Source organism: Sus scrofa, chromosome 3, assembly GCF_000003025.6.
Source record: "Sus scrofa isolate TJ Tabasco breed Duroc chromosome 3, Sscrofa11.1, whole genome shotgun sequence".
NCBI classification, from domain to species: Eukaryota; Metazoa; Chordata; class Mammalia; order Artiodactyla; family Suidae; genus Sus; species Sus scrofa.
This window is the reverse complement of record NC_010445.4, coordinates 109639784-109667394: the sequence shown is the minus strand read 5'-3', so window position 1 is coordinate 109667394 and position 27611 is coordinate 109639784. Positions and strand designations below refer to the sequence as shown.

Genomic DNA, 27611 nt, shown 5'->3' with positions numbered 1-27611 from the left:
CTAAGAGCAAGCAGAGGAGATGTGGCAGACACAAGAGATGCAATGACAACGTCACCTAAGTAGACTGCAATGCACCAGAGATTTGCAAGGAAGAGAAAGAAGTAAAAGTAGTGCCACATACTTGGGTCTGAATGTCTGGGAGGATGATGGTACTAATTCGGGAACCAAGACAGTTATTTTGAAGGAAAGGAAATAAATTCAGATTGGGTATATTTTTTATTTTAATTTTTTTATTTAATAAAGTTTTATTTTTAAAAACGTACAGTGTACAGTTGGTGGGAACTGTTTATGCATGTTCTCCAGCAGCTGGGGCATCTCTACCCTTGGTGTTTCAGGTGTAAATTACTTGAGCTCTGTGCTTTGAAACCAGTTTAATAAGTCCTTTGCTCAGGAGTTTCTGAAGGGCTGCCCTGGCCAGAGAACCACGAATCTTCAGTCTCTCAGAGATAATAGCTGGGATTATAAGCTTATAGTTGGGAACTTCTTATAGAGTTTGTCATACGTCGCTTTGTCAAACGAGACTAGGTTATTGAGCTTGTCCCAAACTTTGCCTTTGGACCACTTCTTCTTTTGGGCCTTGCCCCCAGATTTGTTCACTGGGTCTTTGTCTTTCTTGGCTGACTTTCCAGCATCTTTTTTCTTCTTCTTCTTGATTTTGGGTGGCTTAGTGAAGCTGGGAGAGCAGCTATTAGAATGGCTGCCTCCATGAGATGTTGGACAGAAAAGCCAGATTGGGAATCTTCATTCTGAGAACCCAAAGGGAATCCAGGAAGAAATGTCCGGCAGGCAATTGGAAATAAATAACTGGAGACTTAAGAGTCTGACGGAAGTGATTTGGGGGTCATCTAATCTTAGAGATGAAAGTTGAGGCCATGGTAGTGAATGAGACAGAAGAAAGAGAACAAGAGGAAGGCACCAAGAGTGTTTAGTTGGATGTTCTAAAATCAATACACTAGCAGACCTGAAGATTTCTTTCTTATCTACCTATCCTCCCTCCCATATGTCCTTCACTCTCCATCAGCTTTCCCTGTCCATCTCCATCAACTATCCTCATGCAGACATGTCCCTTAAGTCTTAAGCTTCCCAGGGCTTGAAGATGTCCCCGAAGCACTGGGAAAACACTAGCCTAGGAAACCCAGATTTCAGTCTTGATTCTGCACAAATTTCCTTAAGACCTGGGTAGAAAATCCTACTTCTCTGGCCTTGAGTTTGCAAAGCGCAAACTGCCCCTATATAAGTGATTTAAATCACCTCTTTGGCATGCTCCTCACTAGCAGGGGCCTCAGTAATCCTCTGAGTGTGCTGTTTTGCTTCTAATTGCTTCCCTGTGTACTATCCTATAAGTACTGTGTCTCTAATAATAAACTTTGTTATGTGTTTTTACAGTTTTTGCCTTCTTGAAACATTCTTGCTTTCTATGGGGCAAGAATCAGAGAAATCCTGCTTAAGCCTCTAGCTGGTCTAGGGGCTAGGACTCCTGGTTTTCACTCAGGCTACCCAGGTTCAATTCCTGGGCAGGGAATTAAGACACTGCTTTAGGCCATCACTCACCACTGACTCTCTGAGATCAAATCCACCAAGAAGTTTGTAAAAAACAGCTTCTTCCACTGTCTATGACATCACGCAATAAGCTACATTCTCTTCTTTCCAATGCCAAATCACTGATCATTTCACACTTCCACTATTAAATTTATCTGGCTTGCCTGCTGCTTCAACTAACATCATTTCAGGCTTCCAATGACTTCTTATTTCTTCCCCTATCAAATTATAAAATCAGACCGTATGTATAGGTCTCTATCATTAGTTGGGTTCTGACTATTTCCTCTCATTTTCTGGGCATGGTTAGCAAAACCGCCACCCCAATATAAAAGAGTACAATTTTAAAATGTTACACATTTATGCCAAACTATTTCATGAAATAAACATCCAGGTAAAGTTATCCTTTAAAGTGATCTTAAATTCATGTGATACTTATTTATTCACTTCCTTTATTAACAGAAGCTCCAGTATCTTTCTCTCACTCATTTGATCTGGTATTGAATACAAGGGTTGTTCAGGAACAAAAGACTTCCTTGGGGGAAAACCTCCCTTCTCCTCAGTGTCACTCATAATTCTGGCTCACTCTGTCTTATAATGCAGACCCTCTTCTCTGAGCTGGCTCAGAAAAATGGGGGAAGGAGAGAGAATGGGTGCTATAGTGATAGAAATCTGGCACTTTCCTATTATCTTTTATTATTCTCTGTTTAGAGCTGCTTCCAGCTTTCTCTGCAGTTTCATAAACACAGAGATTATACTCATGTTGTGTATCTTTGCATTAGTAGAATAAATGCTGGTAAATATTTTTTTCAAATTAAAGAGGTCTTTTGTTTGTTTGTTTGTTTTGCTTTGTTTTCTGCTCTCCAGGGATAGCAAAATCTTCTCCATTCATGCAGGAATCCAGTTGTTAGCTATTGTGTTTACTGATAAAGTAGTCTGTATTCCTTAGCAACCAGGTATGTTCACAGTTTGTCTCTGACATGAATGGACGACCTTAAAAATACAAAATTCAACCTCTACTTAAAACAGTCCTCTAAAAGTACTTCTTCAAAAAGGTAATTTTAAAAACAATGTTTGCATAGATAATTTGTTAAATAAAGAGAGTTAAAGTGGTTTCAGAGAACCTGGATGAGTTTTAATGGCCCTCACTTACTTGGTTAATTTCCTCAAGAATATACAGTGAATATTTGGAATGTTGGATTTCACTGGCTTTGGATGTAAGGACCCCATGCCACCTAGGGTGTCAGATCTCCATGGGGTCATGCAGGTCCCACAGCCTCGAAGGCCTTGGAGACACAGGCAGTCAGTACTGCCTGGAAAGACCTAGGACCAATGCTTGGGAGCAGTGAATTAAGAAAGGCTCTGCTTTTCCTCTTTTCCTCTACTTTGTAATATTTCTGCTACCACCAGGTGGTAGTAGGTAGGTGCGTCTATGGCAAAGGTTGAGCTATCAGAGTGTAAAGGCTCATTTTCAGGAAACTACCAAAACAAACTCTGGTTAATGAACGTATGGAAACCTTAATTAAATGGTATCAATATTACACGCAGAATACAAATACAAATATAAACAAAGTATCTTGCCTTCCGAGAAAAGTCAGAAAATGTGTGTGTGTGTTCTATTAAACAAACTGTGAAATAAGGTGGCTTATTTTACATTAGACCCAATGGTCAGTTTGCTGAATGTCTTTCATTTATACCCACATTTTCTTCACTCTGAGAAAAGAGAAGCCCCATACGCAAGTTTCAGATTCCAAATACTTTTAGGGTATCAGTTTCATGAAAAGAAAAACCTGCTTTATTAGAATCGTCAAAAAATCTTTTAACTTTAGAGCTAGAAGGAGATTTAGAGATCTTCTCCTTCAAATCCCTCATTTTACAAATGAGGAAACTGACTCCAGAGACGCTGCATGATCCACATAAAGTCACCCAGCATGTCAGTGGTACTGACCAGAACCAAGCAACTATGATTCCAGTCATGCTTTTGTCCCACCTTCCAGCAAACCACTCCTGTTACGGTTACCAATAATCTCCATGTTGCTAAATCCAGTAGTCAGTTCTCAGCCTCAGATGGTCTCCCTGGACCATCAGTGGCATTTATCCAGAACCAATCACTCCCACTCCCACACTTTCTTATACGACTTCCAGGACACAGGACCCTGTTGGTTTTCCTCTTACCTCCCTGTTCTCTCTTCAGTCTCTTTTGCTGAGTGCTCCTTAAGTTCCCCAACTTGTTTGAGTTCACCAGGGCTCAGCCTTTCAGTCTTTGCTCTTCTCCAGCTCCACTCATTCCTTGGCTAATCTCATCTCCTTAGTGAAAACCTCTAGTTGTGTCTTCAGCTCAAATCACTTCCCTGAATTCCAGGCCCATTTATCTTTCTGCCTTCTTCTTCTTTTTTTCTTTTTATGGCTGCACTTGCAGCATATGGAAACTCCCAGGCTAGGGGCTGAATCAGAGTTGCAGCTGTAGGCCTATGCCATAGTCACAGCAACAATGGATCCGAGTCACATCTGCGAGCTGTACCACACCTTATGGTAACACTGGATACATAATCCAGGGAGTGAGACCAGGGATCATATCCTCATGAAGACTACACTGGGTTCTTACCCTGCTGAGGCACAATGGGAACTCCGTTCTGCCCTCTTCATATCTCCATTTGGACATTTAAGAGGTGTTTCAGATTTTTCATGTCCAAATTGAATTCATGATCCACCCATACAAACTTGATCTATCCATAGTCATTCCTAATCCTAATTTTTTATAGCTGCCTCATTTCAGGCCCCAACTTTCCAAATCATTGGCTCTATGATCAAAACAGACCTCAAATTTGACTAGTACTTACTACTTGTCCTGCTAGCATCTGACTCAAGTTACCTCTTTTTCTTGCCTAGATTCTTGCAAATGTCTTCTACACATCTACCTGCCTCGGCCCTTGTACTCTAGTCTCAACACATCAGCTAAAGTAATCCTTTTAAAACTTAAGGTAATGAATGGCACCCCTTGGCTCCGAACCCTCCAAAGGCTTTCCTTTTCTCAAAGAGTAAAAGCCAAAGTCCTTACAATGGTCTATAAGCCTGTACATCCTGAGCCCTTTCTTCAAAGCTCCCTGACCTCAGCTTCTGCTACTTGTCCCCTGCCTTATTCTGCTCCAGTCACCATGGCCTCCTGGATATTCCTGATCATTCTAGTCATTCTGCCTCTGAGCCTTTGTACTCTGAGGCTACTCCCTCTTCCTAAATGCTCTTCCACAAGGTGTCTGCATGCCTCACTATCTTACCCCCTTTAAGTCTTTGCACCAAGGTCAATCCTCACACAAAGGCACTAACTGACCACCCTTTAAAAAATCATGCCCCATCATTCCTGGCCTTGTTATTCTTTATACCACTTGTTCTCTTCTGACACATTGTGTGTGTGTGTATACACACATACATAGAATAAATGCTTTTATTGTCCTTCACAACATCGATCAAGACTATTATCTTTCTGCTTTTTTTCATTTTTAAAGTTTTATTGAAGTACAGTTGATTCACTATGTTGTGATAATTTCTGCTGTACAACAAAGTGATTCAGTTGTATCTATACATACATCCATTCTTTTTCAGATTATTTTCCCCTATATATTATCACAGAATATTGGGTAGAACTGTGTGTTATCTATTCTATAAACAGTAGTGTGTATATGCCAACCCCATGCCCCTATTTACCCCTCTCCCTATGGTTTCCCTTTCAGTAATCATAAGTTTGATTTCTAAATCTGTTTGTTTGTGCTTTATAATTAAGTTATTTTGTATTACTTTGTTAAATTTCACATGTAAGTGATATCATATATTTGTCTTTCTCTGTTTGACTTCACTTAGTATGATAATTTCTAAGTCCACCCATGTTGCTTCAAATGATATTATTTTGTTCTTTTTTATGGCTGAGTAATATTCCATTGTATATATGTACCACATCTTTCTTCTTTACCCATTCCTCTGTTGATGGACATTGATGTTATTTCCATGTCTTGCCTATTGTAAATAGTGCTGCAGTGAACACTGGTGTGTGTATGTCTTTTCATATTATGGTTTTCTCTGGATAGATGCCTAGGAGTAGTATTATTGGATCATACGGTGGTTCTATATTTAGGTTTCTGAGGAATTTCCATACTGTTCTCCACAGTGGTTGCACCAATTTACATTCTCATCAGCAGTATAGGAGGTCCCCTTTTCTCCACACCCTCTCCAGCATTTGTTATCTGTAAATTTTTTGATGATGGTCATTCTGACTGGTGTGAGGTGATACCTCCTTGTAGTTCTCACTTGAATTTCTCAAATAACTAGTGATGCTGAGCATCTTTTCATGTGCTTTTTGGTCATCTGTCTGTCTTCTTTGGCAAAATGTCTATTTAGATCTTCTCCCCATTTTATGACTGGGTTGTTTGTTTTTTTGACAAAAAGCTGCATGAGACAGTTGTATATTTGGGGGATTAATAACTTGTCAGTTGCTTTGCAAAGATTTTCTCCCATTCTGTGTGTTGTCTTTTTTTTTTTTTAATGGTTTTCTTTGATGTGCAAAAGCTTTTAAGTTTAATTAGGTCTCATTTGTTTATTTTTGTTTTTATTTTCATCACTCTAGGAGATGGATCAAAAAATATATCGCTGTGATTTATGTCAAAGAGTAACCCTTTGTATATTTTAATAACTTATTTTTTTCTGTTTTTTTTTTTTTCTAAGAGAACATAAGCACCAGGGAAGCAGGAATTGATGTTAGTTCTGTACACTGATGGATCTCCAGTATATAGAACAGTTCCCCACACATAGGTGTTTAATAAATAGTTGTGGTATAAACAGATGGATGGAGTAAATGAGTGAAGGAGTAAATGGATGCATGGCTCCAAGTCTAGTCTTCCACTATAACGTATGCTTCCTCTTCTACTTTCATATTCTTCTGGGCTTGGAAAAATCAGTTTCTAATACCCCTGGCTCCTTATAGTGTAACTAATGTTGTAAAATTCAATATGACGATAAACTTCTCTCATTATTTCTTTATTTGGGCAGATAAGGCCTGTTCTCTAAGAAAGGTTTCTTTCTTTCTTTTCTTTTCTTTTTTTTTTTTTTTTTTTTTTTGTCTTTTTGCCTTTTCTAGGGCCACTTCCCACAGCATATAGAGGTTCCTAGGCTAGGGGTCTAATCGGAGCTATAGCTGCTGGCCTACACCAGAACCACAGCAATGCAGGATCTGAGCTATGTCTGCAACCTACACTACTGCTCACAGCAACGCTGGATCCTTAACCCACTGAGCAAGGTCGGGGATCGAACCCGCAACTTCATGGTTCCTAGTCAGATTCATTAACCACTGAGCCATGACAGGAACTCCTAGAACAATTTCTTTCTTCATAAGTGTATGCTTACAGTTGAGATGGGCTGTCACCAGGTAGAACAAGAGGCCTGCAGTCAGGAGCTCCATCTCCCTATCTCCTCTCTCCCCACATACTGTCCCAGGCCAGGCCATAGTGTCCTCTTGGGTCACTTACAGCAGCTGCCCTGTTGGTCTCCCTGTTCCTAGCCTTTCTCCTTTAATTCTCCCCCCATCTCTAACCAGAATGAGCTATTTCAGTGGCCTTCAATCTTTTACTTTTTAGTGGCTACTTATTTTTACTCATAGGCAAACTTACAGCACAGAGAATCACTATTTTAAGTTCTATCTCTCACCTCAGGCTTCTGAAAATGTCTCCAGGTCTGAGAGAGCTGTCGAAGGCAGTTAATAGTCCCTGGATTAATATGGGACTCAAACTCAGCCTGGACACTTGCCCCATATAAACCATCAAGGGCTCTCTGTCGCCTAGAAAAGTGTTTCCTCTTCCCTGATCATCCATGCCACAATTGTGTACATCTCATATTATTATTAACTTACTGTTATTCTTAAAACCAACTCACATTTATAAACTTAATTTAGTTTAAGGCATTTATATCACTATTATTATCACCATAAACTAAAACCCAGTGTCATTTGTTCATTTTAAATATATAGCTATTCAAATGACAAACATCATTGGGTACATCTTTAAGTACACACCACACTGTGGCAAACACTGGCCTAGAGAATAAAGCCCCAGCTTCCTCCCATGGCTGTTCAACATCCTTCAGGAACAAGAAACTTCCTATGGTTCTCCCCATGCTGCTTCATGCCTTCCTGACTTTGGTCATGCAGTTACCTTTGCCTAGAAATGCCTATCACATTAAAATTTCATTTTAGTTAAAAAAATTATATAAAAGTATTATGCATGGAGAGTTTACAAAGTCTATTACTACTCTAGGCTTACAACAGAAAGCAGTTTTCCCTTCCTGTTAATTCCCACTCTCCAGAGCAAACACTTGCAATTATTTTAATTGTGCTAAAACATACACAACATAAAATGTACCATTTTAACCATTTTAAGGGTGGAGTTCAATGGCATTAAATATATTCGTATTGTTGTGCAACCATCCATCTCTAGAACCATTTCCTTCTTCCTGTTGAAACGCCACACACATTAAATAAGAAATCCCCATTTCCCTACCCTCCTAGCTCCTGGTAGGCACCATTAGACCATCTCTATGAATCTGACTACTCTAGGTACCTCATGTAAGTGGAATTAGGCAGTATTTGTCTTTCTGTGACTAGTTACTTCACTTAGCATAATGGCTTTGAGGTTCATCCATGTTGTAGCATCCAACACTTTCAATTCACTCCAGAAATTACTTTCATCATTATGCTGGGAATTACATTTGCCTCTCTTCTGGAATAGGTCTTTCATTTATGTTTCCTAGTTCCCATGTTCTCCTATTCCTTGTTTTATTCTTTTATTTCCATGTGGCATATATTTTCATATCTTTTTAAAGGGGGTACATAAAAAGTAAATATTCTTAGACTTTTATTTATGAAAGTATCTTAATTTTAACTTCATTTATTTAATGGTATTTTGGCTAGGTATGAAATTTTAGGTTGGAAATTATTTTCTTTTGGGACTTCAATTGCATTTATCAATTGACTTCCAGATCCCAAAATTACAGATGTTAAGGGAGATACTATTTTGATTCCCTATTACTTATATGTGATCTATATTTTTTTCTTCTGAAAGATGTACACACTTTCCTTATTTTCTATGTTTTTAAACTTTCCCGATTATGTGCTATTATGTATATCACTTACATTTTGGAGTTAACTGTGGTAGGCACTTCCTGCAGTTATCATTTGTGTCTGTGTTTAATGTTTATTCGTGCTCCCCACATTGATTCTGAAAAGGCTTTCCCCCTCTTTGTTTTACTTCTTGGTTTTGGTTTTGTCTCTGCTTATACTTTTAGAATTCTATCATCAAATGTCTGATGTCCCAACTTAGAACAGATTTACAAGGAGATCCTGCTGAATAGCATTGAGAACTATGTCTAGATACTCATGTCGCAACGGAAGAAAGGGTGGGGGAAAGAACTGTGGCTGCGGTGTGTACATCTGGGGATGACCTGACCCCCTTGCTGTACAGTGGGAAAATAAAAAAAGAAAAAAAAAATGTCTGATGTCCTTTGACTATCCTTTCTTACCTAAGATTGAGGGAAATTAAAAGTGAATCAGAATCTCTGTGTGCATGCATGGGGACCATTTCCTTGTAAGTGTCACAGGAGGGTGAGAAGGCCAGGACTAATTATTGTGTAAAGGGTCCCCCCTTGTCAATATCCATAGATTTTTCTCTTGGGATTGTTACTCTCTTCATGGAGGACCCTTCTGCCTTCCTTCCTGGGGAGTAAGGTAAAATACTGACTGCCACTCTTCTGAAATCTTGTGTGGGGAGGAACAGCCTGGGGCATGTCACCTTTCTGGACACAGACTCTCCCTTAATCCCCTAGTAGTTAATATGGTATAAACCCATGACCTCACCTCTGCCTGTCTCCTAGACTCTCCTTAGATTCCATTTTGGGCCCCTCTATTCTTTCCCTCAGTTGACCAATTTTCACCCTTCAGCCTTTAGATATGCCTCCCCAGTGGCCTGCTTTCCTCCCTGCAAGCGTTCAGTTCAGGCAGAATAGCCATGATATCATTTAATGAACTCAAATTTTTATCTTTCCCATAAAAAGAGTCTATGTGTAGATTCCTACATCTAGGCAGAGGATGCAGACTCTTTGGGAATCAAACTCCAAATACTTAGAACCACAAGGAAGGAAATGAAGAAAGGGAAATACTCAATCGATGCCTTTCAGAATCTTAGATCCCTGACTTTAAGATACCAAATAACAAGAGATTAGAGATGAACATCAGGAAATATTTAGACTGAAGCAATTCTTCAAATGACTATGCACATGGTAGATGCTCCATAGAAACATATTAACGATGGATAGGATGGAAGGTACATGGTAACTTTTTTCTTTCTTTTTTTTGTCTTTTTAGGGCCACACCCATGGCATATGGAAATTCCAAGGCCAAGGGTTGAATCAGAGGTGCAGATACTGGCCTAAACCACAGCCACAGCAACACCAGATCTCTAACACTGAGTGGGGCCAGGGATAGAACCCACGTCCTCATGGATACTAGTTGGACACCTTACCGCTGAGCCACAGTGGGAACTCCTACGGTAACTTCTTATTGGAACTAAGATTTGGGGGTCTTCAGATATCCTGGTGCCTCACCAACAATTGGCTTCCTTTTTCAATGATGCACTGCCTCCCCTTTAACAGAGCCCTTAATTTCTATCCTAATCTTATTTGTCATGACTCAGGTCCCTGTGTATTTGGTATCTGGATATGTCTGACTCACTTAAGAGCTTTCATCCAGTGACAGTAACCATACTCGGTGAGGTCTCCATGTTAACAGGGCTAAAATGTTTTCTACCCCTCAGGCTCTTTGGGTGATGATTCAACCAAAGAGAAAATGGGAAATGAAAGTTTGTACCCCTCCCTTTCTGACTCCAGTGCACTGCAATAGGGCTACTTTTAATGTGCTTAGCAACAATTAGCTCTTGAAGCTGCAACAGCTGCACAATGCTGATGCTCTCCAGATGCAGCCAACGAATTAAATCATGTGATAATTCAATTGGAAAATTGGGTGTAATTATGGAGAATGCAGAGTCTGCTAGTGACTTGGAGCTCTTGAAACAACAGTGGTGTGGGCTGTTTAGGGAGAGTGTGGCATTCGCAGAAACTGATAAGAATGTTTGTAGGAATCTAGGTCCACTATCTGACAATAACAGTATTACCTAGCCCTGTGCTGTTAAGAAATAGCTAAGTGCCTCCAAAACAAACTTCAAAACTTTCCAGAGACCACTCTTCATGACAAGATCATGGCTATACTTGGAGTATACATGGAATATCGGCTGGTTGAAAATACATAAAGCAAGCAAAGGCCAGAGTCCCCAAGGATTAGTAGTTCATGTGTTAATCAAAAAAGCCAGTTAAGTCAGAGAATTGTAAAATAGGATACGTTAAACATTCTATTTTAACTAGAAAACATGTATATATATTCATATACCAATCTTGATGTAGGGTCAAAGCCAAGGTCTTGGGTCTTCTCTGGGAGTCTCTTTTTTTTACATTCACCATATCTGTAATGCACTGACTATAATTTCCCTTTTGGGTTTATATAAAGGAGAATAAGAATGTAAGAAGATTTCCAGAGAATTTTGAATAGAGACTTCTTGAAGATACTAGTGCTTTTCTTTCCAAACTTTTACAGTCATTTTACTCCCAATGCAATGGCTCGGTGCACTGCCTTGAAGTTTTACCCTATAAAACTCAAGGGGGCATCATCCAGAGTGTTCCTCAGAACTGTGCAGTGACAACCCAGAGAGCCTTTCTCAGTGGCCCTAAATCATTCTGCAGCAATTTCTTTTTTAGTGACTTGCCTTTATTGAATCTTTCCAAAGCATTCAACTGAATTTTCATAGAAACAACAGCTCTCTTCTTGCATTGTAACTGAATTTTGTGATTACCATAAACATCTTTGAGAAAGAATACAACAAGGGACACTTGGGAAGCTAACATCTTCACTGATGGCAGCAGAAAAATGCAGGATGCTAGGGAATAGCCTGTTGACCTGAAGTGTTCAGGCTGCTGTGAGCATCAATCAGGATACTTTACAGAGGGAGCAGTTAGTACAGTAGGTTGGTAAAATGGAGGTTAATTAAGAGAGCTTCTACTGCCTTGTGAATTTAGTGATGCTCTTAAATGAATTTTCCTTTTGTTCTCCACTATTGCTTCTATATATTTTTTTAAAATAGTATCTAGAGGGATGAGGCATTTTATCATTTTAGTGCCCAAATGGACTTCTTATCATAGCTGCATATATGTCTTCAGGTTGGGACCCCCACCCCTTCCCTGGCTTAGAGTTTCCTGCCCTTAGTAGAGTTAAAAATGATTGAGGCTGGTTAATGAAGTGGTAAGAAATTCTCTTTGTATAGCAGTGATTTAAAATCAAAGGGGAGAATGACAAAAGTGTTCTATTGAGAGCCACCCTTTCCCATAATGGAAGTTTCCCGGACAGTTTGAAGGCCATAAGAAACATCGATTTCTAAAGAGGGAGAAAGCCATCAATTTACCCATTTTGGGACTTTCTCCAATTCTTGTTCCTTTAGCTCTGCCTTTGGGTACATCACGTCTTTTAAACAGACCAGGCCAGGAAATAGAAACCTCTTTAGACTTGAGAAATACTCTATTGAGGAAAGTGCCCTAGAATCAGATAGTCTTCAGTTTAAATCCTGTCTCTATGACTTGCTTACTTAAGTCAATTTAATTCTAACATCAGTCTCTTGTCTGTTAAAGGTCATAGCACTTTAAGTATTCCACAGAGGTACTATGAGGATTAAATGCTTCAACATATCCCGAAGGGCCAGATATGTGTAGATGTCAGTAACTATTTGGCAGGAATAAAGGGCAACTAAATTTTCATTTGAAAACAACCCTGTGAGACAGAATAGGCATTATTATTCATTTTATAGACAAGGAAGCTGAAGCACCAAAGAGTAAGAGTTGGCCAAGATGACCGAAGAGAGTTAGGACTAGAGTGCATGGCTCCATATTCCTGGCCTAGTACTTTGGTCAGGAGGCCTTATGGTCTCCAAATTTCTGTCTTTACCACATCATCTTGGGGACTCCATGATAAATCTCATCCTCCAGATGGCCTCCTTTTGGTCTAGAGGGAATGCGTATAAGCAGAGTCAGGACTCTAGAAGCTGCTTTAGGTCTTCCAAATCTAGCATGGCTTCAAAGAATTATTAGAAAAGAAACAAGGATGGCGAGAACGTATGAAAAAGAAAGCACTGGCCATGAGGTTGTATGTAGGGCAACACTGAATATGAAAGTTGCAACTGGAGATCACCTATTGAAATTAAGAGCCAGAGAAAGGTAATACTGTAAGATCTGAGTTGTTTTATTAGTGAATAGAAAATTACAGGAAGTGATATGTTTTGAGGATGAAAAATTTTAAGGTCTAATGTAACTCTCCAGGCATATTAAAAGACGTTATTTCCATATTCTTCTTAGATAATTAATCATGCCATAGAAAATTAAGAGTTCTTATTTTTAGCCCTATTAGCTACACAATGATAATGAAAATTGATTACAGTCACATTCTACTCCTTAAGATATTGTTAGTAAATGAACTGAAATGCTCCAGAATCAATCCATTTAAAAATTATACCAGAGGTTGAAAAAAAGTCCTCATCAATTACTCTGACATCTGTTAATGAAGAAAAGATAATAAACTGGCTGCTTCTGTCATTGGTAGCTTACTATAGGCCGATAAAACAAGTTTTTTGTTCTACCAACTAGAGACATCTTCAAGAAGCTTAATGGATCAGAGCTACTGAAGACTAGATACTGGTTTCCAAAAAGAGAATGCAGACAAATGTTCAAAAATACTATCAGGCATATACAAAAACCAAAGAGAACAAGTCATGCTTGTCTCTGATTTATCAACCCTTGAAGTCTAAGAAGGTTCTGTGTGTCTGGATGGAGAAAAGTGATCTCAAGATGTTCCTGCAGGTAGGAAAGTGGCAACTTGGAATATTGTAGAACTGTTGGTAGGTACTAAATACAGAAGGATCGATACATAAGAGATTCAGAGAAAATGGGAACCGTTTATTTTATGGACCTAATTAAATGGTTTTAAGGTTAATGATTTTGGAAAGATATCAAGATGTTCAATGGAATGGTAAATTATAATATATCAGTTCCCTATTGTATTTCTCCAAGCAAATCTCTGGGGTGCTTGAAAAGATATTGAAAATAGTATCTTGAAATCTACACCAACATTTAAATCTTACCAACAACACATTCTGTGAAGAACTCAAAAGTCCTCCCCCTGATTATTCTGAGCTATGTCTAGGGAGGCCTAGAAGGGCTCAGCAATGACGACACTGGACAAGAAGATGGTCCTTTAGGTTCTCAGCCCATGATCTCTGGACTCTACTACCCTCACTTTGTCTTGTAAAGTCTCAGTTCCATTCAGAGATCAAATTTCTTAAAAAAACAAATTCACAGGAGTTCCCGTCGTGGCACAGGGGAAACAAATCTGACTAGGAACCATGAGGTTGTAGGTTCGATCCCTGGCCTCACTCAGTGGGTTAAGGATCCAGCATTGCCGTGAGCTGTGGTGTAGGTGGCAGACGTGGTTCAGATCCCGAGTTGCTGTGGCTGTGGCGTAGGCCGGCGGCTACAGCTCCAATTCAACCCCTAGCCTGGCAACCTCCATATGCTGCAGGTACAGCCTTAAAAAAAGCAAAACAAAACAAAACAAAACAAACATGTATCACTTTTGAACAACTACAAACTAATCAGACACTTTATAGAAAAACTTGAAAAAAATTGAGATCCATTTCTCTTTCTGAGGGACTAAGTTTATTTATTTATTTATTTATTTATTTGCTTTTTAGGGCCACACCTGTGGCATACGGAGGTTCCCAGGCTAGGGGTCGAATCCAAGCTGTAGCTGACAGCCTACGCCACAGCAACACAGGATTCAGGCCGCGTCTGCGACCTACACCACAGCTCATAATAATGCCAGATCCTTAACCCAAGGAGTGAGGCCGGGGATCAAGCCTGCGTTCTCATGGATACTTGTCAGATTCATTTCCACTGAGCGATGACAGGAACTCCGGGACTGAGTTTAAACAACTCAGAAAAATGCTGGATTAAATCTCAAGTTTCTCAATACTTCTTGCATTTCTATATTTATTGACATATGGCCACACAGTAGCTGAGGATTGGGTCAAAGGAGTTGAGTCTCCATTCTGCTAAATGCATGTATCTATAACGTATCTGCATATCTATATCTCTAACTGCATCCATACACTTCTTCTAAAAATGTATAATTCTGTCTGAGGGTCAAAAGCTTATATGTATATCCAAATTCAAATGCACAAAGGAGGAATAACAGAAAATTTCTGAGGTAACAGCAAATTTTCTTCTTGGTTGTAGTGGTGCTTTCACAGCTGTGTGTGCTTTTTTCAAAACTCATGGGACTGATTAACTACCAAGGGTAAACTTTACAAATGAAAATTTGTACATTAAGTATTTTAATAAACCCATATGTGTATTCTATGTTACATAAAGTTTAAGACTATATATGAAGTTCTTAAAGACAAAAGTCTCTGATTAAGTCCATTTTTCATGTCCTCATTGGAATAGTGGAGGGACTGACTGAATGATAGAGAGAGAGGCGAGAGATTAGAGTCTCTTCCAACTCTAATATTAAATGAATATATTTAAACCATCCCAAATCAAGCTCTTTAAATTTCTATCCTGCAGTACCCTAATAGGAAAACTAATGACCATACACATGTTTTGAAACCTGGCTAAAATTATCTATGTACATTTCTTCCCATATCCAGAGGAACACATTGAAAGAAAAAAAATGAGATTGTAAAATGTCAATTCTTAGCTAATGTAACAGTACTTGCTAATATTTATTAAACACTACGTGCCAAGCATTTCAAAGTGACATGGAGGTATTCATTTATTTAATACAATAACCCTATAAAATTGAGATTATTATTGTTTCAACTTTACACATGAGGAATCCGAAGCACAGAGAGATTACATGACCTGTTCAAAGTCAAACAGCAAATTAACAGTAAAGCCAAGATTTAAAGCCAGGTAGTCTGAGCCTGAGCCTGGAGTCTCTGTGTGGAGACTCCATATTCAGTGAGTGAGGAGGAAAAAAATCTATACCCTGTACTCAGGTAGATCTGAAGTTTTTGAGCCCAAGAATCCCCATCACAGACTTCATTGTCCTTGGTTCTCATTGTCTATTTCTTTGAGGAAGAAATCTTAGAAACCTTTTCCTGTCTAGTTAAGGAGCACATTGTCTCCCTGGTATGCCTTCTCATTTTCTCCTCCTCACTAGGCATTCACTCATAGTATCCATCAAGGAAGAGAGCATTGATGTGGGTAGCTGCCAGCTTGAAGCAAGGTTTCTGTAGTTCTAAGGAGGATGAGTCCCTTGGGGTGATCCTTTGTAATCCAGTGCCCCTGCCATACCACCTATTTATGGTGGCTTTGAGACAACTAGTTGGGCCTGAAAGCATTAAAGAGAGGAGCAACAGGGCTAAGGGAAAGAGCAGAGGGGAGAGGAATGCAAATCCTGGACCACAAAGATAACATGGGAAAACGTGAGACCAAGAGACGGCTGTGGTAGGTTAGAAAGAGCACTTGACTTGAAGTCAGTAGTCCTGGTCTTTATGCCAGTTGCATCTTTCAAGAGAAGCGTAACTCTGGATGTGCTACCTCTGTGAACCTCAATGACCTCATCTTTGAAACGAGGATAGGGAGTTCCTATTGTGGCACAGCAGAAACAAATCCGACTAGTATCCATGAGGATGTGGGTTCGATCCCTGGCCTCACTCAGTGGGTCGGGGATCCGGCATTGCTGTCAACTGTGGCGTAGGTCACAGACTTGGCTGAGATCCCATGTTGCTGTGGTTGTGGTGTAGGCTGGCAGCTGTAGCTCCGATTCAACCCCTAGCTGGGAACCTTTCATATGCTGTGGGTGTGGCCCTAAAAAACCAAATAAATCAATCAATAAATACAATGGGACTAGTACACAGGGTTGTTGTGAAGACTAAACATGTCTGTGAAAGTTATGTGCACACTGTAAAGCACACGGCGAATCTGAACTAAAATGGCAGGGAGATTGGGAGTATGGGTGGGGTAGCCAGAATTACTGTCTTTCCAGCAAATGCCTGAATCAACAAACACAAAATAGCTCTCCTGTCAAGAAACGAAACAAAACAAAACAACTGTAAGTAGGTATATTTGAAAGTCACTTTTGAAAGAGACCTTGAAGAAGGGATGGAGGATGTTGGGGGTGGAGAGAAACTCCTCCCAGCAGGACAATGAGAGATGACAAGTCAGGTCATGGTGGCTGAGGAGCAGACAGTGATTTGTTGTCTAACTCTCCAGTCACGATGGGACTGTAACTAATGAGGTTATTCTGGTTACAAAGGAAGCATTCAGCCCCCTAATGAAAAACTCTTTGGTGACTGGTGTTAGGGAAAGAGAAAACAAACCAGCAGTTTATTATTAGTTCCACAGCAAGTTAATTAATTTTTGCCAGTCACTTCAGGTCACTTGCCGGCCAGAGCATCTGTCTCACTCAACTGAACAGCTGGAGCGATGGCGGGCGTGTCTCCATAACATGAATTTGTCCCTGTTCTGGGAGTAGGAGATGCGGCCAAGTACAAAGCCAAAAAAAGCAGAGGCTTCTGGGATTCTTCCTGTTCTCATTCCCTACCCCCTCCCCTGCTCCAGGATCCACTCAAGTCAGGCTAGAAGACTGGTGATTCCAAAAGATACAAAGGAAATAAAAATACTTGGAATGAGGTTATTTCTGCCTCTATACATCATTTCAATGAGAAGCAGAATGTAAGTAGAAGTCCTTGTCTAGACCATAGGCCCAACTCGCCCACTGAAGAGCTCTGGGGCCATGAAAAAGTTGCTTGACTTCTCCAGGCTTCCCTTAGCTTAACTGAACTGCCCACCTGCATGGAAAGATGTCCATTCGGCATCTTCTCTAGTGTTATGAAATTTGAGTTAATAAATATATTCTTTCTCAAGAAAAACATCATTTGGCAGGTACTACTGAATACCCTTTCGGCAAGACATCAGTGGCCTGGTACAGCCCCTGGTTTGGAGGTTGGTGAGCCAGGGCTAAGAAAGTGCTCGAATAAAACACCCATATATTTGTACAGAGGTTGACCTGGCCTCAAAAAATATTACCATTTTTTAAAAGACATGTAAAAAGGCAATGAATGCCTTTTCGTTGAGCATGAATATTCATGCTAGTATATTTACTTTCTACAGTAGATTAAGTGATACAAATTTTCTTAATTATATGTTTTGCAGAATATATAATACACATATATAATATTTATTACATACTCACCCCCAGAATAGACTAAGACAAAGAGACTCATAAACTACACTGAAGCAGGGGCCATAAGTTTAATCCCCTCTCTGAGCCAGTTTAAGCTACTGTTCAGCTGCTGTGGTTTTTAAATATCTTACATTTTACTTAAGAATATAAAGGTTCCAACAACAACAACAAAAGATCAAATTGGGGAGGGGCTCATTTTCTTGTCACCACATACTTTTTTTTTTTCCATCTTTTTGGGGCTCCACCCATGGCATATGGAGGTTCCAAGGCTAGGGGCCAAACTGGAGCTATAGCTGCCAGTCTACATCGCAGCCATAGCAATGCTGGATCCAAACCGTGTCTGCAACCTACCCTACAGCTCACGGCAACACCAAATACTTAAGCCACTGGGCAAGGCCACGGATCGAACCTGAGTCCTCAGGAATGCTAGTCAGGTTCATTAACTGCTGAGCCATGATGGGAGCTCCTCATCACCACATACTTCTTACTAGGCTTTCACAATGGCCTCCCATCTCTTTTTCAATAAGAGACCATGAAGTTAAAGTCCAAGTTTTAATGTCCATCCAGGTGCTGGAGAACTGTGGGGCCTCTCTCATTCCACCTCCCAGCATGCACCTGTACTGTCAAGGCTGCTCTAGGTGGTTCACAGGAATGATTGGGATTCTCTACATCCATTCAAATAAAACAATTGGTGGCTGATAAGGAGATCCACAGTCTCACCGGGAACAATGCTACTTAATGAAGTAAGTGTTGCATTTACAGACAGCACCTCAGGTCTCGCAGCAAACCAGGTGGTGAGAGTCCCAGGTAAGCAAGTGTGTCTGAGTAACATCACTGCATCTGTGAGTGGGCTCCTCTGCCTTGGGAAAGTGAACAGAGGAGATGGGATGGAGTCTCCATTGTGAGTTGCCACTGTCACTGGCATTGCATGGGACCTGGACTGCTCACTTTATATGAGCAGGAAGGTGAGACATTCAAATTGCTGTGTTCTATATCAGGAGACTGAAAGTTCAGGGAAATGAAGCAAATTATCTAGTCTCTCATATTAAGAGAGCAAGCAAACAAACTCTACCAACCTACCAGGTAAGAGACCCCAAAATAAAAGCCAATGCATCTTCACATTTATAATACCTGTCCTCAGAGACCAGGCATTTCTGACAATTCACTCTAACTCAATATTCACTTGGAAAGTGTGTATGATGTTTGTTTTTAAAAATTTAATTCAATGTATGTATGTATTTTTATTTTCAAGTCTTTTTTTTTTTCTTTCTCTTTTTGCTATTTTAGGGCTGCACCTGCAGCATATGGAGGTTCCCGGGATAGGGGTGTAATGGGAGCTACAGCTGCCAGCCTACGCCACAGCCACAGCCACAGCCACAGCAATGCCAGACCCGAGCGGCGTCTTCGACCTACACCACAGCTCACAGCAATGCCGGAACCCACTGAGTGAGGCCAAGGATGGAACCGGCAAACTCATGGTTCCTAGTCAGACTCGTTTCCACTGCACCACAATGGGAACTCCTGTTTTCAAGTCTTGATCTTCACAAAAAATTTAATATAAGCAATTTAACCAGTGTGCTCCCTCCATTTTCTTCCTATCTTCGCTCTTTATATTCCTTTCCACCTTCTCCCTTTGTCTCATCTCTCCTCTCTTCATCTTCCCTTTTCTTTGCCTTAATATGGCCCTTTCCTACATATCCTCATGTTCTCTATTATTTTTTTTTTTAATTATTTTCCCACTGTACAGCAAGGGGGTCAGGTCATCCTTAGATGTATACATTGCAGTTACAGTTTTTTCCCCCACCCTTTCTTCTGTTGCGACATGAGTATCTAGACATAGTTCTCAATGCTATTCAGTAGGATCTCCTTATAAATCTATTCTAGGTTGTGTCTGATATTATTATGTGTGTTCTCTATTATTAAGTAGAAAATATCTTTTGGAAAGATCTACACTCCCATCCCAGAATGTCATAAAATCAACAGCCCTCTAAAATATATAATTTTGGAAGGAAGCCTTGACCTTAACAAGCAAGTCTCTGATGTAAGGTGGAAAATGGGGGTGAGATGGATCCCTCTGGGGCCCAGGGCCCACCCAGCCAGAGCTTTTCACTCAGACTCCCAGCCACAGCGGCTAGCTGATTGTGTGATTAAACACTGGTCCAGGAGGTGCTGTACCAGCTGAGTAAGGAAAGCACGTGGACTGACTGTGAACACAGACCAAAGAACACTTTAAAGCCCGAGTCATCTGTGTCCAATTTGTTCAGAGGAGTCGGGAAAAAACAGTCCAAGAAGAGTGACCAAGGCAAGCCTTATTTACCACCCTTGAAGGCCACTGTCACCTAGAAGTCACCTCTGGGGTGGGAGCCAAACCCTGGATTCCAGTTACCCAGCTCTGTCAACCATCGGACCAATGCTTAAGGCTGTCCCCTTTTTCCTTCCAGCAGAGAGCCTGGGATGAAGAAAGAAAGGAGGAAAGATATACAGGAGGAAGTGAGGGCAAAGGGGGGAATAAAGGAAATCAGGAGAAGAATGGGAAGAAGACAAAGAGGAGAAATAGAGATAGAGCCAAGGGAGAGGGGAGATGGAGTGCAAAGGGGGCAGTAAAAAGCATGAGCAGAGCCAGCAGGCAGGAAGCCAGGAAGGCTGGGACTTGTCAAGGGTATGCCCAGCTGCACCAAAGTGCACTGACCTACCTTTGGGATCTTATCCATTTCCGTTATTTTCTGTATTTCTTGTCTCCTCCTAAATGTGATTACATAGCCTGTCCCCATCCCCACCTGGATGTACTGCTTTGGCCACAAAGGCATAGAGAAGTTAGACTGCATGTTGCCCTAACTGAAACCGCAGGGCTTGCCCTACTCTTTCTCATTTGGTTGACCTCTCACATGAAGTGCTCACGGTGGGCATCTTTCTGTGTGGTCCAAACCACGCATTGCCCCTCTGATCCTCTCTGGTTCCTGATAATATCGTTATGGAAAGAGAAAGAAGACGTCGGTATTTATGGAGTATTAAGCCCTGCACTAGGGACTTTATATGTATTGACTTATTGAAATCCCCTCATAGCCCTACAAGAAGGTATTATTCGTTTTGAACATTGGCTTCTTCCTGTGATGAAGAACACAGAACATGCAAGCTCCCGTCATAGGACATGCAAGCTCCCACAGTCCTCCATCACTTCTCCAAAGGAAAGTATCAAGGATGGCTTCACTGGTCTTCTCTCCCCTCTCTCTTCTCGCAGGAAATGGTCTTCATTATTTCCATCAGAACACATGAACATCCATGACTGCAGATCTGCTATCGACCCCTCAAGTAATTTATATGAAGACATTTTTCCAAATAAAGACAGTTTCTTCCCCAGGGGAAATTGTGTGCCAGCTTTTATAATACAGTTAAACCCTTACCATATGTTTGTGACTTATCACTTTCATGAAAGTATCATCTCCTTGGAAAACGTACCCTATCTTTACATTGTTATGTATTTCTCGCTAGGCCTAGAAGAGTGTCCATCAGAGATACCACGTGCTTAAGAGCTGACTGATGATTGACAAGAAACTAGAGACTTGTATATTCATACATTAACTCATAGAAAGTTTGAGGGTTAGACTAATACTCCCTCCACTGAACACATTCTCTGAACGACACTGACTTTCTATAACCCCATGTTCAACTACCACTGTAGCTCCTTAAAGGGCAATTCATAACTCAGAGCAAACTAAACTGTGGGCCTAATTTCCCACATTGAAACTCATAATACTCATCTTCCCAAGTAACCATAAAACATGATTCCAAAATGACCTAGTGATTATGTCTTGGGGACACTGAAAAAAGTTTAAACAAAAATGTCTTGATTATGCTGACACGAAATTCTTTCATGAAGCCACGCTCTTATTAATCACTTCAGGTGAGTCAAAGTAAACATAATCAGTCAAAGCTTTAAGAGAAGAAACTCAAAGAAAATTCCTTTCTGAAAGAAACTGAAAGCAATCCAACAGCAATTGCTCTCTCTCCCTTTCTCCTTCCCAGCATTCTCCCTCATTCCCTCCCCGATTCAGCAACTTTTACCCAAGAAAGAACACAGGCAGTGATGACAGCTGTGCTGGAGCAATTTCCCTCTATTGCGTTTAACCTCATGAGGACCATTTCAAGAGGACTGGATCGTATTTTGGGTGACTCACAGATGTGTCATGTGTCTAAGACATATTGAATATCTTTTCACAACAGGGTTCAATGAATCAGGCAATTTCTTCTTCGGCTATTTTCATTCTCTTTTGTTTAATGTTTAAAGAAAGCATAGGACAAAATCTACCATTGGACAGCAGGGATTGTGAAAGTTTAGACTTGGTTCCACATGTAAGAATGCAGGGAAATCATAGCAAATAGGTCTAATCTATAACCTGATGTGTTTCAGGTGAGAATATTTATAACGCTTCTCTCCTTTGTTTGCCTATGTGTCGAACAGAGAAATAAATGCTTGGCTCCGTGCTGTAAACACCCTGAGAGGGACCTGTACAACATTTCTTTCCTATGTTGTAACGAAAAATAATAGGAGGGATAAAAAAGAGAGAGAAGGGTAGTATCTCTGGAAGCTCCCTTGTTTTCTTGTTTCCTCAATTACTTCCTCCTGATTGGTATAGTTTTTCCAATTCTTCCCCTGGTAAAATCTCCAGAGATGTTTCTTTTACAAACATTGCTCCTACTGCGAGTGTCTCTGAGATTTGGGAGAGACAGCCTAGTATCAGTCTATTAAGATCTCACTCCTACAAGCAAAGGTCGTAATGACAGAAGGGCATTCTCACCGCAGTTCAGAGCAGTGATTTGAATGAATCCAGAGAAACTTTCCATGGGATGGACAGAAAACCAAACTCATGATCTGCTCTTTCTATTCGAGTTCCATTTCTTAGATAATGACATTACAAGATACATAGTTGCTGAAACCATACAATCAAGTTAATACTGATTCTCTTTCATGTAGTTATCAAGGCAGACCTCAGATTCACAGCCTTCTTTCTCCTCCTATTGGGACTGCCTGAGTTTGGTTCTTCTCTTGTATAGGAGTAGCCTCTTACCTGGCCCTGTTTTGGCCACTCTTTCCTTAAATTCTTCTTCTATCACTATCAGACTGATCTTGGTAAAACAAGATCTGGCCAAATCACCCATCTGTTTATAAGCCTATTAATTAATTAATCCTCCTATTGTCCACCTTATAGTCTGGATTCCTTAATGTAACTTTTAAACTCTTTCTTCACAAATTGCTTCAAACATGTCGTTCCATCCTTGTGTTCCCACCACCCCACCCCACCTTGCTCCTTGCCCTCACCCCTCAGCAGCAGCAGAATGGCTTCCAACTGCTGAACCTCTACTCTGTGCTCTGTACTACATAGATAATTCTTCGCTTCATCCTCCCAACACTTAGGGCTGATATGATCACTTGTAGAATTTTATAGATCTATTATAGAATTTGAGTAACTTCTCTCTTTTCTCTGGCTGAATTTCTCTTTCCTTCTGCATCTTATATTTTTCCCTTTCTCTAAGTCCCTACTCAAATCTTTAAAGATGGCCTCAGTTACCTTTGACTCTCCCAACCCCCCCCCATCTAATGTTACTCTCAGCCTTTACTTTTCCATAGACTGTTCTTTAAACTTGATTATAGCAATGGTCACTATCAGTTTAATGTGTCTGTCACCTACTCTAAACCATGAACTATCCTTTACGTCTTATACATTTAATGACATTCTTTACACCTTATGTCTACACTGGTCCTGACATATAGTAGGTACTAAAAGTTGATTATAGGTTGAGCACTAGGCTCCAAGATGTTCGAGGGCTCCCAGGTATTAGAGGTTGAGAGGAAGCTTATACAGTGTTAGGGCATGGTGACAAGGATAGGTAGGGCTCTTGACGAACGCCATTATATTTACCCCATCATTCAGAATCAGAGCTGAAGTTCATTATGGACCATTTGCTATTGTGTGCATTATTGGGCTTCTTCAGAGACTCACACCAAAGCTACACCTGGGATACGAAACCCGGTACACTTGCTAGCTTTCAAAGGACTTTTTTTTCATTAAAGCTCATAGATAAGATATAATATAAATTTCATTCACGTAAGAGCTGCCTTCTCTTCTTCCTGAGAAGTAATGAAATAATTAAATAGAACTGACCCCTAACCTGAACCTCCCAGCCCCATATCTCCCCATGATGATACATCGCCGTTTCTCATTCCTTTCTGCTGTCCTGCCACCATGCTGAAGTTCATGCAACAGCGCTCATCTCTAGGCCATTTTCAATTAATTTCCTGAGTAAAATTTCAGTAGACACTATCAAACCTTTTGCTAAAATCAAGATATATTACATCTACTCTATTCCCTTAGTCTACTAATCAAAAAAGCAATCAGCTTTGTCTGGCATGATTTGTTCTTTTAAAACCCTTAATGCTTATTGCTCATAATTCCATTATCCTAGATAGTATTTTTTTCCTCTTAATATTTGTTCCACTATTTTAACAGGGAATGAATTACTAATGGTCGTTTTTAGGGTCCTATTTTCCTCCATTGCTTTGAAAGTTTGCTACCTAATTTGATACTATCAACATAATGGTATTTCCTTATTCTGCTACATCACAAAAGAATAAGCAAGGGGATTCCGGGAGTCACTTGCTCAATGCCCCTGTTTCTTCACTAGGCTCTCATCACTTCCCTTGATCATGCCATACCAGTATCCATTATTTAGTGATTCCTAAACAGAAAAGTCTGAGATCTCTTTTCATAACTGAATAAATGATTTGATTTTTTTTAATTTCCAAAGAAATACAGGAAAAATTCTAATGACACAGAACTGTATTCTCTCCTTGGCTCTCCAACCAAAATCCCACTTTTCAGAAATAACTGGTGCTAATGGTTTGATATATATGATTCCAGGATATTTTTTACACGTAAATAAACATATACAAACCAAAATGAGGCCATAATATTCACGGTTCTTTACAACCTACATTTTTCATTTAACTACATATCAATATATTTCCATTTCAGGACCTCCCCAAAATATTTTCACTTTCACAGTAAATATGTATTAATTTCATAATTAAATTTGTTATGGTTAAATCTTAGTTAATGTGGTGAGTCCTTATTAAATACATCCAATTTTTCTCTACTCCAAATAAAGATGACAATGAACTATAATAATATTTAAACAATCAATGAAAATCAAGTGAGGGAAAGAGTGAGAACTGTGAGACCATCAGAGCTGCCCACTAAAGGCAGGCTGTTTCCTCCTCTCCTTCAAACCTCTCCTAATAGCAGAACTCAATGGGACAGGGACACTGGAAGTGGCCCCACTCTTGGTCATCTTGAATGTGGGATGGCACAAAGGAGCACCTTTCAATTACCCAATGTAAAGTCATTGGGAAATGTTCTATATCCTCGTTGGGTACCGCAAATTGGAGTCTGGTTCATGATGCTACTTATATTCTGAGTGTCCTTGGGCAAGTTCTTTACCTTTGCTGAAGCTCAGCTTGTTTATTTCTAAGATAGTGACAGCTTTTCTGATCATAGCTATCACTGCCATTTATTATTTACTATATGGCAAACATTGTGTCAAAGAGAGCTTTAGAGTGTTATCTTGTTTAATTGTTACTAAATTCCCCTGAAGTGGATAATATGACTCACTGTTAAATGAAAATTTTAGGCTTATTATTGAATTGTAAGAGTTGCTTTTACATTCTGGATATAATTCCTTTATATAACATATAATTTTCAAATATTTTCTTCCAGTGTGTGATTTGTTATTTCATGTTCTTAACGGTATCTTTTTTTCACTTTTATATTTTGTCAACTCAAAGGCTTCCCCCAGGTCATGGGGAAAGCCAAAGGATTGCTTGGAAGAATCTGCTGAGACGCTTCTGTACCCAGGGGGATGTTATTAATAAGCCCAGTAGCTACAGTCTTGTTTTTTAATTAGAGTATAGTTGACTTACTGTGTTGTGTCAATTTCTGATGTACAGTACACTGACCCAGTCATTTATATATATATTTTCTTCTCATACTACCTTCCATCAAGATATTGGACATACTTCCCTGTGCTGTACAGTAAAACCTCACTGCCCATCCATTCTAGGAGTAATAGTTTGCATCTACCACCCCCAAACTCCCCATTCATTCCATTTCCTCCCCCCTCCCTCTTGGCAACCATGAGTCTGCTCTCCATATCCATGATCTGTTTCTGTTTTGTAGATAGGATCATTTATGCCACATTTTAGATTCTACATATAAGTGATATCATATGGTGTTTGTCTTTCTCTTTCTTTTTTTTTCTTTTTCTTTTCTTCTTGTTTTTTTTGGGAGGGGGGGCACACTAGTGGCATATGGAAGTTCCCAGGTTAGCGGCTGAATCAGAGCTGCAGCTGCCAGCCTACCCCACAGCCACAGCAACATGGGATCCGAGCCATGTCTGTGATCTACATCATAGCTCATGGCAACATCAGATCCTCAACCCACTGAGCAAGGCCAGGGATCAAACCCATATCCTCATGGATGCTAGTTAGGTTCTTAACCCACTGAGCCACAGTTGGACTCCTTTGTCTTTCTCTTTCTGACTTCACTTAGTATGAGAATCTCTAGTTCCAGCCACTTTGCTGAAAATGGCATTATTTTGTCCTTTATGGCTGAGTAGTATTCCATTGTACGTATGTTCCACATCTTCTTAATCCATTCATCTGCTGATGGACATTTATGTTGTTTCCATGTCTCAGTTATTGTGAAGAGTGCTACAATGAACATACGGGTGCATGTGTCTTTTTGAATGAAAGTTTTATCTGGATATATGCTCAGGAGTGGGATTGATGGCTCATACAGTAGTTCTATATTTAGGTTTCTGAGGAACTTCCATACTGTTCTCCATAATGGTTGGACCAACTTACATTCCCACCAACAGTGAAGGAGGGTTCCCTTTTCTTCACACACTTTCCAGCATTTATTATTTGTTGGCTTGTTAATGCTGGCCATTCTGACCAGTGTGAGGTGGTAGGTACCTCTTTGTAGTTTTGATTAGCATTTCTCTAATATTCAGTGATATTGAACATTTTTTCATGTGCCTACTGGCCAACAGTATGTCTTTAGAGAAATGTCTACTTAGGTCTTCTGCTCATTTTTTGATTGGGTGGTTTGTTACTTTGTTGATGTTGAATTGTATGAGCAGTTTGTATATTTTGGAGATTAGGCCCTTGTCTGTTGCATAGTTTGCAAAGATTTCTCCCATTCTGTGGGTCGTCTTTTCATTTGTTTTTTTTTTTTTAACAGTTTCCTTTGCTGTGCAAAAGTTTTTGAGTTTGATTAGGTCCCAGTGGTTTATTTTTGTTTTTATTGTCATTGTTCTAAAAGGTGGATCAAACGAGATGTTGCTATGATTTATGTCAAAGAGCATTCTGCCTATGTTTTCCTCTAGGAGTTTTATAGTATCTGGCCTTAAATTTAGGTTTTTAATCCATTTTGAGTTTATTTTTGTGTATGGTATTAGAGAGTGTTCTAATTTCATCCTTTTACATGTAGCTGTCCAGTTTTCCCAGCAGCACTTATGGAAGAGACTATCTCTGTTCCACTGTATGTTTTTGGCTCTTTTAGACTAGTTGATAATCCTGTTCCATTGACATACAAGCCTCTCCTTGCCCCAATATCACACTATATTACTTTGGCTTTATGGTAAG

The 27611-nt window shown here is 40.0% G+C and overlaps 1 protein-coding gene and 1 pseudogene across 1 annotated transcript in view; both read right to left on the bottom strand.

Annotated features, from left to right (window-relative positions):
- ALK (ALK receptor tyrosine kinase) overlaps positions 1-27611 on the bottom strand; it is a 694610-nt gene that overhangs the window by 438361 nt on the left and 228638 nt on the right. The window lies entirely within an intron of this gene.
- Positions 272-7027, bottom strand: LOC100518068 (annotated as a pseudogene).